Source organism: Thalassophryne amazonica, chromosome 14 (genome assembly GCF_902500255.1).
Source record: "Thalassophryne amazonica chromosome 14, fThaAma1.1, whole genome shotgun sequence".
Taxonomy (NCBI): Eukaryota; Metazoa; Chordata; class Actinopteri; order Batrachoidiformes; family Batrachoididae; genus Thalassophryne; species Thalassophryne amazonica.
In genome coordinates, this window is record NC_047116.1 from 22244398 (window position 1) to 22253764 (window position 9367).

The window sequence follows — 9367 nt, forward strand, 5'->3', positions numbered from 1 at the left end:
ACACACTTCATACCGCTGTGGTTGACGCAAATCCCGTCATATCATCGTAAAAATCCGGTCTTTTTTAAACTCGTAACCTTGTTTGTTGCTAATCAGCAGCCAAACAGCGGCGCGTCCTCCCCGCCTTCACACAAAGACCATTAGCAGAAGCTTTAAAGAGCCTCCGCCACGCGGAAATCTGATTGGTTGGAATGGCTGTCAATCCGCTTGCTTTCACCTTCTTCGAACATAAGGTTGGTGCTCGCACGCGATGCCTAATTTACTGACTTGCTGTACAAGTTAAAGATCCACCCCGTGTGTTCTAATCTGTTCCAGCATTTATTTTACTCATATTCAGTCACTAAGAAATATTCAAAATAATAACCATATATCTTAACCGCCATTGTTGCCTAGAGGGATACAAGTGACCTGAAATGCTACGTGATATTTCTCAGCCTGAAATTTAATTGGCAACACAACTACGAAATTCAGTCATTGTATTTATTTATTAGATAATATTTTATTTAGGGAATTTTCATAGATGAGTAGGGAAAAAAATTCTCAGCAAACTGAGTGTTAATTAATATGGTGTCAAACAGGGGCCAGATATGGCCCGGTACAGGTTAAGGTCTCTACCAAAGGATTTAAGCTTATTTTTAAATATGTCCCATGACATCAAATGTGGTTTGTACATTAATGGAAGCAGCTGTGAAATGCAATCTTTGATTCTATGCAGATGATTCTGCTTTACACGTGTCTGTGCAAGATGTAAATGTTACTGATGAATAATCGGGTGGTTGATTGACAATAAATTGTCTCTCCATTTAGCAAAACCGAATCATTTTTCTTTGGTTTTAAATTAAAAGTCAACCAAATCCAGTTTTGATACTGAAAGTAATGGTGGTATCCATAACAATGAGTCTAAAATGACAGTTGTCATGGATAATTGCATCAGGTAAGAATATGGCAGTTAAGGAGATTCATAAAGTATGAGAGGTGATTGAAAATTTTTGAATCCAACCAATAAGAAACCACAACTGAATTAATGTAATGTTTTATTTTTCCAACATAATCCCCATGAAAGTCCATACACTTTTTCCATGTTGCTGCAATACCTTAATACCGTTCTCACAGAAGGTCTTATCATGGAGCTCAAGGAAGTCATCCACTATACATATGATATCATTATCAGTATTATAGCTCCACCAAAAAAACCTCTTCATGTCTTGAAATAGATGGAAGTCCGAAGGAGCCAAATCAGGGGAATAAGGTGGGCGCGGAACAAGTTTGAAGAACACATTCTTGAATGTCAACCATTGCGATGACCGACGTGTGGACCGGAATGTCGTGCTGGTGAACCACAACACCTAGTTGGAGCATTCCACACCGCTTCCACTTTTTCTCCCACAGCTGTTGCAAAAGGGAAGCATAATAGGCCCCAAAGATGATCTGTTCCTTCTGTTGCTAGTCTACCATTATGATGCTGTCAGCATCCCAGAAGACAGAAGCCATGACCTATCCAGCAGATGAGCAAGTGTAGTGTTCAGAATAATAGTAGTGCTATGTGACTAAAAAGATTAATCCAGGTTTTGAGTATATTTCTTATTGTTACATGGGAAACAAGGTACCAGTAGATTCATACAAATCCAACAAGCCCAAGCATTCATGATATGGTAGAGCATTCATGATATGCACACTCTTAAGACTATGAAATTGGGCTATTAGTAAAAAAAAAAAAAAGTAGAAAATGGGGTGTTCACAATAATAGTAGCATCTGCTGTTGACACTACAAACTCAAAACTATTATGTTCAAACTGCTTTTTTAGCAATCCTGTGAATCACTAAACTAGTATTTAGTTGTATAACCAGTTTTTTATGATTTCTTCACATCTGCGAGGCATTAATTTTGTTGGTTTGGAACCAAGATTTTGCTCATTTACTAGTGTGCTTGTGGTCATTGTCTTGTTGAAACACCCATTTCAAGGGCATGTCCTCTTCAGCATAAGGCAACATGACCTCTTCAAGTATTTTTGACATATCCAAACTGATCCATGATACCTGGTATGCGATATTTAGGCCAAATACCATAGGAGAAACATGCCCATATCATGATGCTTGCACCATTATGCTTCACTGTCTTCACTGTGAACTGTGGCTTGAATTCAGAGTTTGGGGGTCGTCTCATAAACTGTCTGCGGCCCTTGGACCCAAAAAGAACAATTTTACTCTCATCAGTCCACAAAATATTCCTCCATTTCTCTTTAGGCCAGTTGATGTGTTCTTTGGCCAATTGTAACCTCTTCTGCACATCTTTTATTTAACAGAGGGACCTTGTGGGGGATTCTTGCAAATAAATTAGCTTCACACAGGCGTCTTCTAACTGTCACAGCACTTACAGGTAACTCCAGACTGTCTCTGATCATCCTGGAGCTGATCAATGGGTGAGCCTTTGCCATTCTGGTTATTCTTCTATCCATTTTGATGGTTGTTTTCTGTTTTCTTCCACTTGTCTGTTTTTTGTTTTTTTTTTGTCCATTTTGAAGCATTGGAGATCATTGTAGATGAACAGCCTATAATTTTTTGCACCTGCGTATAAGTTTTCTCCTCTCCAATCAACTTTTTAATCAAACTACGCTGTTCTTCTGAACAATGTCTTGAACATCCCATTTACCTCAGGCTTTCAAAGAGAAAAGCATGTTCAACAGGTGCTGGCTTCATCCTTAAATAGGAGACACCTGATTCACACCTATTTGTTCCACAAAATTGACAAACTCACTGACTGAATGCCACACTACTGTTATTGTGAACACCCCCTTTTCTACTTTTTTTTTTTTACTAATAGCCCAATTTCATAGCCTTAAGCGTGTGCATATCATGAATGCTTGGTCTTGTTGGATTTGTGAGAATCTACTGAATCTACTGGTACCTTGTTTCCCATGTAACAATAAGAAATATACTAAAAACCTGGATTAATCTTTTTAGTCACATAGCACTACTATTATTCTGAACACTACTGTATATGCTGATGCTGAATGTTAGAAAGGATCATGTCAAGTTCTGGAGGCCGCAGATCCTACTGATGGTTTCTAACCCTCGCAGCAGTGTTGGCCTCATCACCTTCATCAGCGACATCAAGAAGAGCAGCCTCTATGTGCTGGGCCATGTCCAGCTGGGAGATCTCAGTAAGGATGTTAAACTGGGGCTATCTCAGTTCATCCACCAGAAAATACACGTCAGACGCAGCTGACATTCATCAGCGTGTCAGGAATATTTCCACTCAAAAAATAATGTTTCTGTGTAGGCTCTCAGTTGTCCAGGTGGTTTCCATAGTAGAGAAGCTTGAATCTTCGACTGGACTGGGTTGCTTGATGCGAGGACGTTTCGCTTCAATTCACAGAAACTTCCTCAGCTAAAATTCTTGCTCTGGTAGTCTGACTTCTGTCTTGACTCTTGTAGAGAAGAAAATACAGAAGCCAACACAAGCTGGAGTTTTTTTAAACCTAACCAGACCCCTCCTACCGAGAGGCCGACTGCTATAGGCTAGTGACTAAACAATAGCTCTAATTAGCACCTATTGTGCTCTAGTTAGCACCCTCCTAATGATAGGACGGAAGCTTCTCCTGATGGCTCCCTTGACGACTCTCCTGATGACGTGAATGACACATTACCATGAACAAAAGACTGAAACTGCTTTGACCTGAGTATCCCATTGTAAACAGGGGACAAAGCATGTCTCAGACCCCCTCCCCGGTTAAGGCTGGGTTTCAACTGTTTCACAAAGAATGCTTCCTTGACACCTCTCTCAAACCATTTCTTCTCTCTGGCTAAGATTTTAACTTCCTTGTCCTCAAATGTGTGGTTAGTGTCTTTCAGGTGGAGATGAACTGCAGACTGAGGTCCATTTGCGCCCTCTCTGCGGTGCTGGTATAGCCTTTTGTGTAAAGGTTGCTTAGTCTCACCTATGTAGTGTTCATTACAGTTTTCCTGACATCTGATAGAATACACTACATTGCTCTGTTTGTAACTAGGGATCCTGTCCTTAGGGTGAACTAATTTCTGTCTCAAGGTGTTAACCGGTTTACAGTAAACTGGGATTTTGTGCTGTCTGAAGATCCTCTGTAGTTTTTCCCCTACTCCTGCTAAATAAGGGAGAGACACTCTTCTTCTTGTCTCCGTCTTCTGTCTATCTGGTCTCTTTGTTTTCTGGGACTTCTGCACTTTGTCCAGGGACCATCGTGGGTACCCACATACTGTGAGGCTTTCCGTACAAGTTGTTGTTCTTTAGCCCTTCCCTCTGCAGTTGTGGGCACCTGTAGGGCTCTGTGTTGAAGAGTCCTGATCACCCCGAGCTTGTGTTCAAGGGGGTGGTTTGAGCCAAAGAGCAGATATTGGTCAGTGTAAGTGGGTTTTCTGTAAACCCCTGTCTGGAGCTGCCTGTTCTCTCCAATCGTAACATCACAGTCCAAGAAGGCTAAATGGTTGTTTCTGGCATCCTCACGTGTGAACTTGATATTGGAATCCACCGAGTTGATGTGTTCTGTAAAGTCCTCTCCTGTTGCTTGATTTTAACCCATGTGTCATCGACATATCTGAACCAGTGACTGGGAGAGATGCCTGTGAAAGACGTCAAGGCTGTCTTCTCCACTCGCTCCATGTACAGATTGGTCACAATGGGGGATACCGGAGACCCCATCGCACAACCATGAATCTGCCTGTAGTAATTCCCCCTAAACAAGAAATACGTGGTGTTAAGACAAATCTCCAAGAGTTGGCTGATGTGGTCTGGTGTGAGTTTGGTCCTTTCAAGTAGAGACACATCCTCCAGCAGTCTCTGCCTCACAGCTGAGATGGCCTCAGCGGTGGGGATGCAGGTGAACAACGATGTCACATCAAATGACACCATAGTTTCATTAAGGCCATCCACCGAGTTGATGTGTTCTGTAAAGTCCTCAACTTTACAGAACACATCAACTCGGTGGATTCCAATATCAAGTTCACACGTGAGGATGCCAGAAACAACCATTTAGCCTTCTTGGACTGTGATGTTACGATTGGAGAGAACAGGCAGCTCCAGACAGGGGTTTACAGAAAACCCACTCACACTGACCAATATCTGCGCTTTGGCTCAAACCACCCCCTTGAACACAAGCTCGGGGTGATCAGGACTCTTCAACACAGAGCCCTACAGGTGCCCACAACTGCAGAGGGAAGGGCTAAAGAATAACAACTTGTACGGAAAGCCCTCACAGTATGTGGGTACCCACGATGGTCCCTGGACAAAGTGCAGAAGTCCCAGAAAACAAAGAGACCAGATAGACAGGAGACAGAGACAAGAAGAAGAGGAGTGTCTCTCCCTTATTTAGCAGGAGTAGGGGAAAAACTACAGATGATCTTCAGACAGCACAAAATCCCAGTTTACTTTAAACCGGTTAACACCTTGAGACAGAAATTAGTTCACCCTAAGGACAGGATCCCTAGTTACAAACAGACCAATGTAGTGTATTCTATCAGATGTCAGGAAAACTGTAATGAACACTACATAGGTGAGACTAAGCAACCTTTACACAAAAGGCTATACCAGCACCACATTAATTCAGCCCCATTTCTCCACAAAACAAACTCAGCGTGAGAGAATCACTTTGAAAAACCAATCAGGGACAATGTTAGGATATTTTTTTGCAGCTTATTTGACTTAATGTCATTCAGAGGATTTAATAGAACCTAATTTTTTCTTGAGGATGTTAGATCTTTCACAATAGTGAATGTTGCTGTGATTTTATTGAGAGGAAAGTACACCTCATAATATACCAAAAACACGTTTGTAAAGGCAGAATTATTTATTTATTTTTAAATTGTATACATTTCAACAACAGAAGGTTTTAAAAGTGCCTTTTGATTGCAGATTAAATTCTGTTATTAAATCAGTCCTCACAAGGGCAGGCAGTAAGGTCCATAGGTATTTGGACAGTGATGATTTTTGTGATTTCGTCTCTGAACACCGCTACTGTGGAGTCTATATGACACGGTCAACATGTGTTTTGAAGAGTACAATTTCAGCTTAGCTACAAATGATTCAGAAATCATTTTGGAATTACAGCCAATTTTGGGTTACAGTCCCTCCATTTTCAGAAGTCAGGTAATAGGATGAATGAAATAAAAGTATTATTTTTCATGCAAATGATCATTTTTATAGCAATCTTTCTTTAGGCAAGTGACTCGTAAATGTTCTTGTGTCCAGCCACTCAGTTGTCTAAAGAGAACCTAGCTGCCTGATGACTTCTAATACAAATAATAGTAATATTTAGTTTGTCCAATTAATTATGGTGCCAAAATAACTGTAACCATTAATGGCTGTTTTTGTTGGTGACTTTGAATTAAAGCCGAAGGTCTACTCTTCGGTCACATCTTGATTGTGTCGTTTCGATTCCACTGTGGCCCTTAGTCCCCTCGTGGGCGACTTGCATGGCAGCAGCCTGACATTGGGGTGAATGTGAGGCATTAATGTGTAAAGCGCTTTGAGCATCTGATGCAGATGGTAAAGCGCTATATAAATGCAGTCCATTTATGAGACAGCTTTGGCTTTCTTCGGCGGGGTAGAACCCACGTTTCTATTGCTTCGACTGTTGTTTGGACTCCAGTTTAAAGTGATGGGACCAGGATCGTCCATAGTCACAAATTGTTGCATGAATTTATTCAGATTTATACTTTTTTTCACTAGTGTGTTATACAGTTTTGCCAAAGTTACTTTGAAGAGTTACTTTTTTACTTTATACAATTACTTCATTAGCAGCTAGTGATGACTTTTAACTAATAAGTAATGTAACTAATAAAGTAACTGGTAATCTAACTTGGTTACTCTTAAGATTGAGTACTCAGAAAAGTAAATAATAGTTATTTTTCTGAGTACTAAATCTTGAGCTGCCGACAAGTTGTCCGCAGCTGAGATTCACTATTGCAAAATGATTGAAATGCTCAATGAACCAATTACTTCAGCGTAGATCATTTTTGAAAGGGCAAAATACTCAATGAAACAAATTCTTCTAAAAATACAGTTTATATGTTCCAGAAACATTAACTGCTTCAAAAAATTACTATTTTGAATGAAACAAAATAAACTACTTCAGAAATTCATATTCAGAGTACTTGAAAGACTAAAAGAACCAATTGCTTGCAACCAAGTTTACAAAATAACCAGTCACATGTGGAATAATGATCAAATATTTTTGTATATTACGAAAACCTTTATTTAAACAACTTCCTTTGTTATACACTTACAAAAACTGGAAGCTTCTTTTGCTTACTAGGAAAACCTAGTTCTGTGAAGTGGATAAAAGATTTGGATGAACCTTTCCCTAACCCTAAGACCACCTCTCCATAAAATTGAACTGAAATCAGTGCATCAATATTGCACACTCTCGAATGACTAAATTATCCTCTGCCTGAGTCAAAACACTATTCAAGATGTGTTGTTGCCAATACTTAAGAGTAAAAAAAAAAACAAACAAAAAAATGAAAACAAACACTTGAAGTTGTGGTGAAAGCATCCCTTATTAGAAAGCTGTCACATGATTTTTAAGAGTGACTTCTGCTTAACACTTTCAAGCAATTACTGCCCAACTTCTAAAACTATTCACAAGAACACACAAAGCACCAAAACATGAAGTGCTTTTTTCCACTGAATACAATGTCATGAACTCATATATTGCATTTAAGAGGAAGGAGAAGGGGGGGTGGGGGCAAAGTTGACTGGTAGTTTATAACAGAGTACACAATGTGGTGTTTAAGCAGTACAGACATCAACATTAATGCCACTGTGCAAGCAAAAAACAAATGTTTTCGCACAATTCTCGCAAGAGCGAAAAAAAAAATTCACACAGAGTGGCAATGAGTGCTCAGCATATGGTTGTGAGAAAATTAAAATTTTTGTAAAAGCGCAAAAAAACAAAAAAAAAGAGGAACTTTAACTGGCCCCACCTTCTCCAGTGAAGTGGTGGCCAAAAGGTTAGAGATGTGGCTGTATGAACAGGTCATCAGTTTGGTTCTCTGTTGCTCCCACTTTGCAGTGGAGTACCTTGCATGCCAGCACCCCTAACATCAGTGGGGTCATCAACCGTTTAACACTAAGCACCAGGATCAGATGGAAAAAGCACTATAGATATATAGTCCCCTTTACCATTGGACTGTACAGGAAGTTGCTTTGGCATGCTGCTCAAATAAAATGACATTTGATGTTATCTTGACCTGCAGCAATGTTATTTGCTATTTTGTGATATTTCATTTGTCATAATAATAAAAATAGCCAAAAAAAAAAAAAAAAAATCTCCAGATCTAATTACATGAAGAATCAGCAGTGGTTTAGCACTCAGGTTATTTTGACTGAATCATTCTGCTTTATGTGCTCTAGTCTGTCACTATACAGCAACACCAAAGAGTTGTCTGTTAACACTAAGCAGGGCCCTGACCTGGGGCCTGGACAGGGGCCTGGCTGGCCGCCTGCTCCTGTTCACTAATCTTTGCCCGTTGGAGTCAGGAGGCTGGCACACTGATCAGAGGGAGGAGATGGACGCTCTGGCAGAACAAAGTAAAGAATTATTTTTACACCGTACACTACGGCACACTGTAACTGTGCATTGTTTTGACAAAATGAGAGCATCAACATTGAACAAACTAAGCAATGCATAGTGTGGACAGTGAGACATTATGCTATTAAAATGCCTTTAATGAAAATATGGAAAAAGCAGACACACTGTACTTGTATTAAACTTTTGATACTGGAAAAAGGGAACAAAAAAAAACCCCCATCACTCCTGCAATGTTTTCTTGAGTTTTCCCTAATTCAGTGTTTAATAATTTGAAAATGTTCTTGTGCCTAACACATAAAGTCAAATGGGTATAAAAATGACTAGTTATTTGTGCTATAGCAAAGGGAATAGATTGTCATTTCTGTTTTAATTACTTGTTATCACTCCCATTTTACAGAAGGTGCCTCAGTCTAACTGTATTCGGACACTGTATTTCAAAAACGGTGTGGCAAGGTCACGGGCAAGTTTTTAGGGGGAGGTGGTCCTTAGGTCAAGAAACAGTTTATCAAATTTTGACGGTGACCCAAATTTGGCTTAATTGTTAATCTTTTTCTGTAAGTTTTTTTTTTTGGCTGGGAGGGAGAAGCCCTTCTGACTGCCTTCCTCTGTCTGTTGTGGTGGGTAACCGTGGTTGACCATTACTACCCCATATTAGCCTATACTTTCAGATTAAATGGTAAACATTCTATCTGAAAACCTGATTTATTGCCGTAAAACTAGAATGTTCACTCCTGTGTGACAGCGAAGTTTAAAAACTGGGGTCTGTAGGGCCTCTGTGGCATCATTACTAAGGCTGAGACTAATTT